We start from the raw sequence: 8,383 nt of genomic DNA, 5'->3' as shown, positions 1-8,383 counted from the left end.
CCTCCAGCTTCATCTATATGATCTCAAATGTCAGATTTTCTGTCTTTTTTAGGGCTGAATAGTATTCCATTGTGTAGATATGCCACATTTTTTTTTATTATACTTTATGTTCTAGGGAACATGTGCACAATGGGCAGGCTTGTTACATATGTATACATGTGCCATGTTGGTGTGCTGCAAACATTAAATCATCATTTACATTAGGTATAGCTCCTAATGCTATCCCTCCCTGCCCCCCACCCCACAATAGGCCCCACTGTGTGTTGTTCCCCTTCCTGTGGAACAAGTGATCTCATTGTTCAATTCCCACCTATAAGTGAGAACATGTGGTGTTTAGTTTTCTGTTCTTGTAATAGTTTGCTGAGAATGATGGTTTCCAGCTGCATCCATGTCTCTACAAAGGACATGAACTCAACCTTTTTTATGGCTGCGTAGTATTCCATGGTGTATATGTGCCACTTTTTTTTTCAGATTAAAAAAAAAGATACTTTATTATAACTTTTAAAATTGCAGAACATCAGACTGAATATCATTAGACACATAAACAAAACCACTCATCTCTAAAGTCATCTTCTATACCCTCTCAAAATTTGGCCAGTGAGTTATGCCTCAGTGAATTTTCCAGTTCAACCCCATACACCAATGTGAAATAAATGGAAACACTAGCCTTTTGGTTTTGCCCATAGTTCCAAAGTGCTATTAGAGGTGGAATATCTGCTGCAGGAGGTCATTCTTGCTGCTGTGGGTGTGAGTAAAATATCCATCTCTTCACCTCTGGTCTGGCAGGCTTTGTTCTCTTTCTCCTTGTTTTGTCTCCTTCTAGAGGGGTTGTCTTACATACTGCAATCAAAAGACATCTTCTGCTCAGAATCACAACAGATAGTGAGTGGTTCATGTGAGAAGTAATGTTACACAGTAAGTTACTGAATCTACAATGAGAAATTAACTCTGGGGTTACAACTCAAATATGATTTCAAGGTAAAGAAAATAATTCCTTGGCTGGCTTGTAAAATGTTTAGTTCCTTCTAAAATCATAATTGCAAAATGGACTTCTGCTTCACGCTGCATCCCAAGGCACAAATCAGGTAACCTACGTCTCCCAAATGATCAACAGAGCACTCCATCCTCTTTTACCCTCAATGCTGAGAAATTACTCCTGGGCCCAGAAGTTGTCGCATAGGTGGCTTGGGTTACTTGGTGCTCAGGCAACAACTGCCACAGGTCCCACGTTGATGAACACCATCAATTTCTTTAAATATGATGATACTAAGATGGAGGCCCCTGCTCAGAGGAAGCAAGGACATAAAAGCTGAGATAGAGTGCGTTGAGGGTCACTACACTAACAGACGCAGATGACATGATGGAACGTGAATATTGAAGCTTACAATCTTCTGAAAAATCTCTTTTTCAAAACTCATACGCCCTTTTTTCTAATCGTGAAATCAGGGACAGGGAAACATTCACATAATTACCCACCAACATGTTCTTCTTAACAGAAGTGAAGATTATTTTAAGAATATGAAAAGTGTTTCAAGACATCTGTTTTCAGGGATAGATCAGAGCAACAGAAGTACTTTTCAGAGTTGGTTCATTTTAAAATCTGTCTCAAGAACAAGGGCAGCCTGCTTTCACAAGGTACCAAGACATGTTCTGGCAAAAACATTTTCACGTTAGGTTATATGCTGTCAAGTTCAACTATTTTATACATATCTGATCCTTTTCTGTCAGCAAAAAAGGTACAATTTTTTTAAAACTTGAAAATCAATAATTTCTGGGTAGGATAAGCGTAGAATTTTGGTTTTATTTTATACTTCAGAACACGGATGAAACCAAAAGGTCTGCAATTGTCTCTACATTCACATCTTTCAAAGGTCCTTTCCTCCTTTTACATGATTCATCTGAATCATTGCCATCCTGATTTAAAGACATATTTTCAACTTTCATTAGTGATGAATAGCTCCTAAGTTCATCCATTTCCCTTTTCTTCTTCATTTCTTCTTTTTCTCACCTTTTCATTTCCTGAATTTGGGTTTTTTTCTCATTCCTCTCTTCATGATCTCCGCATTCTTTCTCTGCTGCTAGGTCTGGGAACCGCTCCACTTTGGTCTTTTCTAATCAGCTCACGATCTTGTTTACTTTCTTCTCCACTGTCACAATTTTTACATCCTTCTGCCTGTGAAAGCCTATCTGCCCCACATCCATGTCAGCTGTTTTCTTCAGGTTAGATCACAGAATATATACCACATTAACGTTGTTCATCTTGCAGCCTTCAATGCTATTGGCCTTCACAAGGTGGGCACAGTCCATCAGCACTTCCTTTGGAGTGTCTTCTATATTCTCTCCCTTATGTAATCGAAGGTATACATGAGCTGAAGAGAGTTTGTCCTCATGAAACCAGATATCTTCAGGCCAGCCATGCTTGATCAGATCTTCATTTTCATATTTATCTTTTCCCATGTAAATAGTGTAGGCAGATGAAATAACGCTGCTGCTGGTGAAGTAGAACACCATGATCACAGGAGCGGTGCAGTGACTCCACTGCGGAGCAGCAGCGCTCAACTCACGAAGCTCCGGATACCAGACTCGCAGTGACCGCCTGGCCCCCGGAACTCCTCCATCTATGTGCCACATTTTCTTAATCCAGTCTGTCATTGACAGACATTTGGGTTGGTTCCAAGTTTTTGCTATTGTGAATAGTGCCACAATAAACATACGTGTGCATGTGTCTTCATAGCAGCATGATTTATAGTCCTTTGGGTATACATCCCATAATGGGATGGCACGGTCAAATGGTATTTCTAGTTCAAGATCCTTGAGGAACCATCACACTGTTTTCAACAATGGTCGAACTACTTTACAGTTCCACCAACAGTGTAAAAATGTCTCTATTTCTCCACATCCTCTCCAGCACCTGTTGTTTCTTGACTTTTAAATGATTGTCAATCTAACTGGTGTGAGCTGGTATCTCATTGTGGTTTTGATTTGCATTTCTCTGATGGCGAGGGATGATGAACATTTTCTCGTGTCTATTGGCTGTATAAACATCTTCTTTGAGAAGTGTCTGTTCATTTCCTTTGTCTGCTTTTGGGTTTTTTTTTTTTTTTCTTGTAAATTTGTTTGAGTTATTCGTAGGTTTTAGATATTAGTCCTTTGTCAGATGAGTAGATTGCAAAAATTCTCTCCCATTCTGTAGGTTGCCTGTTCACTCTGACGGTAGTTTCTTTTGCTGTGCAGAAGATCTTTAGTTTAGTTAGATCCCATTTGTCAATTTTGGCTTTTGTTTCCATTGCTTTTGGTGTTTTAGACATGAAGTTCTTGCCCATGCCTCTGTCCTGAACAGTATTGCCTAGGTTTTCTTCTGGGGTTTTATGGTTTCAGGTCTAACATTTAAGTCTCTAATCCATCTTGAATTAATTTTTGTGTAAGGAGTAAGGAAGGGATCCAGTTTCATCTTTTTAATTATGGCTAGCCAGTTTTCCCAGCACCATTTATTAAATAGGGAATCCTTTCCCCATTTCTTGTTTTTGTCAGATTTGTCAAAGATCAGATGGTTGTAGACGTGTAGTATTATTTCTGAGGACTCTGTTCTGTTCCATTGGTCTATATCTCTGTTTTGGTACCAGTACCATGCTGTTTTGGTTCCTGTAGCCTTGTAGTATAGTTTGAAGTAAGGTAGTATGATGCCTCCAGCTTTGTTCTTTTGACTTAGGATTGTCTTGGCAATGCAGGCTCTTTTTTGATTCCATAAGAACTTTAAAACAGTTTTTTCCAATTCTGTGAAGAAAGTCATTGGTACCTTGATGGGGATGGCATTGAATCTATAAATTACCTTGGGCAGTATGGCCATTTTCACAATATTGATTCTTCCTATCCATGAACATGGAATGTTCTTCCATTTGTTTGTGTCCTCTTTTATTTCACTGAGCAGTGTTTTGTAGCTCTCCTTGAAAAGGTCCTTCACATCCGTTGTAACTTGGATTTCTAGGTATTTTATTCTCTTTGAAGCAATTGTGAATGGAAATTCATTCATGATTTGGCTCTCTGTTTGTCTGTCACTGATGTATAAGAATGCTTGTGATTTTTGCACATTGATTTTGTATCCTGAGACTTTGCTGAAGTTTCTTATCAGCTTAAGGAGATTTTGGGCTGAGATGATGGGGTTTTCTAAATATAGAATCATGTCATCTGTAAGCAGGGACAATTTGACTTCTTCTTTTCCTACTTGAATACCCTTTCTTTCTTTCTCTTGCCTGATTGCCCTGGCCAGAACTTCCAACACTATGTTGAATATGAGTGGTGAGAGAGGGCATCTCTATCTTGTGCCAGTTTTTAAAGGGAATGCTTCCAGTTTTTGCCCATTCAGTGTGATATTGGCTGTGGCTTTGTCACAAATAGCTCTTACTATTTTGAGATACGTTCCATCAATACCAAATTTATTGAGAGTTTTTAGCATGAAGGGCTGTTGAATTTTGTCAAAGGCCTTTTCTGCATCTATTGAGATAATCATGTGGTTTTTGTCTTTGGTTCTGTTTATATGCTGGATTACATTTATTGATTTGCATATGTTGAACCAGCCTTGCATCCCAGGGATGAAGCCCACTTGATCATGGTGGATAAGCTTTTTGATGTGCTGCTGGATTAAGTTTGCCAATATTTTATTGAGGATTTTTGCAGTGATGTTCATCAGGGATATTGGTCTAAAATTCTCTTTTTTGGTTGTGTCTCTGCCAGATGTTAGTATCAGGACGATGTTGGCCTCATAAAAAGAGTTAGGAATGATTCACTCTTTTTCTATTGATCGGAATAGTTTCAGAAGGAATGGTACCAGCTCCTCCCTGTACCTCTGGCACAATTCAACTGTGAATCCATCTGGTCCTGGACTTTTTTTGCATGGTAGGCTATTAATTATTGCCTTAATTTTAGAGTCTGTTTTTGCTCTATTCAGAGATTCAACTTCTTCCTGGTTTAGTCTTGAGAGAATGTATATGTCCAGGAATTTATCCATTTCTTCTAGGTTTTCTAGTTTATTTTTGTAGAGGTGTTTATAGTATTCTCTGATGGTAGTTTGTATTTCTGTGGGATCGGTGGTGATATCCCCTTTATTATTTTTTATTGCCTCCATTTGATTGTTCTCTCTTTTCTTCTTTATTAGTCTTGCTAGCAGTCTATCAATTTTTTTGATCTTTTCAAAAAAAACAGCTCCTGTATTCATCGATTTTTTGAAGGGTTTTTGTGCCTCTATCTCCTTCAGTTCTGCTCTCATCTCAGTTATTTCTTTCCTTCTGCTAGCTTTTGAATGTGTTTCCTCTCACTTCTCTAGTTCTTTTAATTGTGATGTTAGGGTGTCAATTTTAGATCCTTCCTGCTTCCTCTTGTGGGCATTTAGTGCTATAAATTTCCCTCTACACACTGCCTTAAATGTGTCCCAGAAATTCTGGTATGCTGTATCTTTGTTCTCATTCATTTCAAGAACATCTTTATTTCTGCCTTCATTTTGTTATGTACCCAGTAGTCACTCAGGAGCAGGTTGTTCAGTTTCCATGTAGTTGAGTGATTTTGAGTGAGTTTCTTAGTCCTGAGGTCTAGTTTGATTGCACTGTGGTCTGAGAGATGGTTTGTTATAATTTCTGTTCTTTTACATTTGTTGAGGAGTGCTTTACTTCCGACTATGTGGTCAATTTTGGAATAAGTGTGATGTGGTACTGAGAAGAATGTATGTTCTGTTCATTTGGTGTGGAGAGTTCTGTAGATGTCTATTAGGGCTGCTTGGTGCAGAGTTGAGTTCAATTCCTGGATATCCTTGTTAACTTTCTGTCTTGTTGATCTGTCTAATGTTGACAGTGGGGTGTTAAAGTCTCCCATTATTATTGTGTGGGAATCTAAGTCTCTTTGTAAGTCTTTAAGGACTTTCTTTATGAATCTGGATGCTCCTGTATTGGGTACATATATATTTAGAATAGTTTGCTCTTCCTGATGAATTAATCCCTTTACCATTATGTAATGGCCTTCTGTCTCTTTTGATCTTTGTTGGTTTAAAGTCTGTTTTATCAGAGGCTAGGATTGCAACCCCTGCCTTTTTCTGTTTTCCATTTGCTTGGTAGGTCTTCCTCTATCCCTTTATTTTGAGCCTATGTGTGTCTCTGCACATGAGATGGGTCTCCTGAATACAGCAAACTGATGGATCTTGACTCTTTATCCATTCTGCCAGTCTGTGTCTTTTAGTTGGACCATTTAGCCCATTTACATTTAAGGTTAATATTGTTATGTGTGAACTTGATCCTGTCATTATGATGTTAGCTGCTTATTTTGCTCGTTAGTTGATGTATTTTCTTCCTAGCATCAATGGTCTTAACATTTTGGCATGTTTTTGCAATGGCTGGTACCTGTTGTTCCTTTCCATGTTTATTGCTTCCTTCAAGATCTCTTGTAGGGCAGGCCTAGTGGTAGCAAAATCTCTCAGCATTTGCTTCTCTGTAAAGGATTTTATTTCTCGTTCACTTATGAAACTTAGTTTGACTGGATATGAAATTCTGGGTTGAAAATCCTTTTCTTTAAGAATGTTGAATATTGGCCCCCACTCTCTTCTGGCTTGTAGAGTTTCTGCTGAGAGATCTGCTGTTAGTCTGATGGGCTTCCCTTTGTGGAAGGGACCCGACCTTTCCTGACTGCCCTTAACAGTTTTTCCTTCATTTCAACTATGGTGAATCTGACATTTATGTGTCTTTGAGTTGCTCTTCTCAAAGAGTATCTTTGTGGTGTTCTCTGTATTTCCTGAATTTGAATATTGGCCTGCCTTGCTAGGTTGGGGAAGTTCTACTGTATAATATCCTTCAGAGTGTTTTCCAACTTGGTTCCATTCTCCCTGTCACTTTCAGGTACACCAATCAGACGAAGATTTGGTCTTTTCACATAATTCCATATTTCTTGGAGGTTTTGTTAATTTCTTTTTACTCTTTTTTCTCTAAACTTCTCTTCTCACTTCATTTCATTCATTTGATCTTCAATCACTGATAACTTTTCTTCCAGTTGATCGAGTCGGTTACTGAAGCTTGTGCATTTGTCACGTAGTTTTGTGTCGGGGGTCAGGTCGTTTATGGACTTCTCTGCATTGGTTATTCTATATATTCATTTGTCTCTTGTGGGAAGTCAGGGACCCCGAATGGAGGGACCGGCTGAAGCCACGGCAGAAGAACATAAATTGTGAAGATTTCATGGACATTTATTAGTTCCCTAAATGAATACTTTTATAATTTCTGATACCTGTCTTTACTGCAATCTCTGAACATAAATTGTGAAGATTTCATGGACACTTATCACTTCCCCAGTCAATAATCTTGTGATTTCCTGTGCCTGTATTTACTTTAATCTCTTAAACTCATCATCTTCTTGGTAAACTGAGGAGGATATATGTCACCTCAGTACCCTGTGATGATTTCGTCAACTGCACAAATTGTTTGTAGATTATGTGTGTTTGAACAATATGAAATCTGGGCATCTTGAAAAAAGAAGAGGATAACAGCAATGTTCATGGAACACCAGAGGTAAGACTTCTGGCCTCCTGTGAGCTGGACAGAACAGAGCCATATTTCTCCTCTTTCAAAAGCAAATAGGAGAAATATCGCTGAATTCTTTTTCTTAGCAAGGAACATCTCTGAGAAAGAGAATGTACCCTGAGGGTAGGTTTATAGATGGTCCCCTTAAGGCATTCCATCTTTTATGGTCGAAGTTGAAGTGATGAAATAAGCCCCAGTCTCTGTAGCGCTCCCAGGCTTCTTAGGACAAGGAAATTCCTGCCTAATAAATTTTGGTCAGACAGGTTGTCTGCTCTCAAATCATGTTTCCTCATAGGATGTTATCAATGACAATGCATGCCTGAAATTTCATTAGCAATTTTAATTTCGCCCCATCCTGTGGTCCTATGATCTCGCCCTGCCTCCACTTGCTTTGTGATATTTTATTACCTTGTGAAGTATGTGATCTCTGTGACCACACCCTATTCATGCATTCTCTCCCCTTTTGAAAATTGCTAATAAAAACTTGCTGGTTTTATGGCTCGGAGAACATCACAGATCCTACCGACATGTGATGTCTCCCTGAGACACCCAGCTTTAAATTTCCCTCTCTTGTACTCTTTCCCTTTATTTCTCAAACCAGCTGAGATACCTAGGATCATCGAATCTTTTTTCAAGATTTTTAGTTTCTTTGCACTGGGTTCATAGTTCCTCCTTTAGCTCTGAGAAGTTTGATCGACTGAAGCCTTCTTCTCTCAACTCATCAAAGTCATTCTCCATCCAGTTTTGTTCCATTGCTGGCTAGGAGCTGCGTTCCTTTGGAGGGGGAGAGGCACTCTGATTTTTTGAATTTTCAGCTTTTCTGGATTGCT

At 38.8% G+C, this 8,383-nt stretch overlaps 1 pseudogene; it reads right to left on the bottom strand.

The window, feature by feature from the left end:
• Nucleotides 1-1,434: 1,434 nt before the first annotated feature.
• On the bottom strand, nucleotides 1,435-2,563 carry LOC103241525 (coiled-coil domain-containing protein 25 pseudogene; annotated as a pseudogene).
• Between the last annotated feature and the right edge of the window lie 5,820 nt (nucleotides 2,564-8,383).

Source organism: Chlorocebus sabaeus, chromosome 15, assembly GCF_047675955.1.
Source record: "Chlorocebus sabaeus isolate Y175 chromosome 15, mChlSab1.0.hap1, whole genome shotgun sequence".
NCBI classification, from domain to species: Eukaryota; Metazoa; Chordata; class Mammalia; order Primates; family Cercopithecidae; genus Chlorocebus; species Chlorocebus sabaeus.
This window is presented reverse-complemented; position numbering and strand designations above follow the sequence as displayed.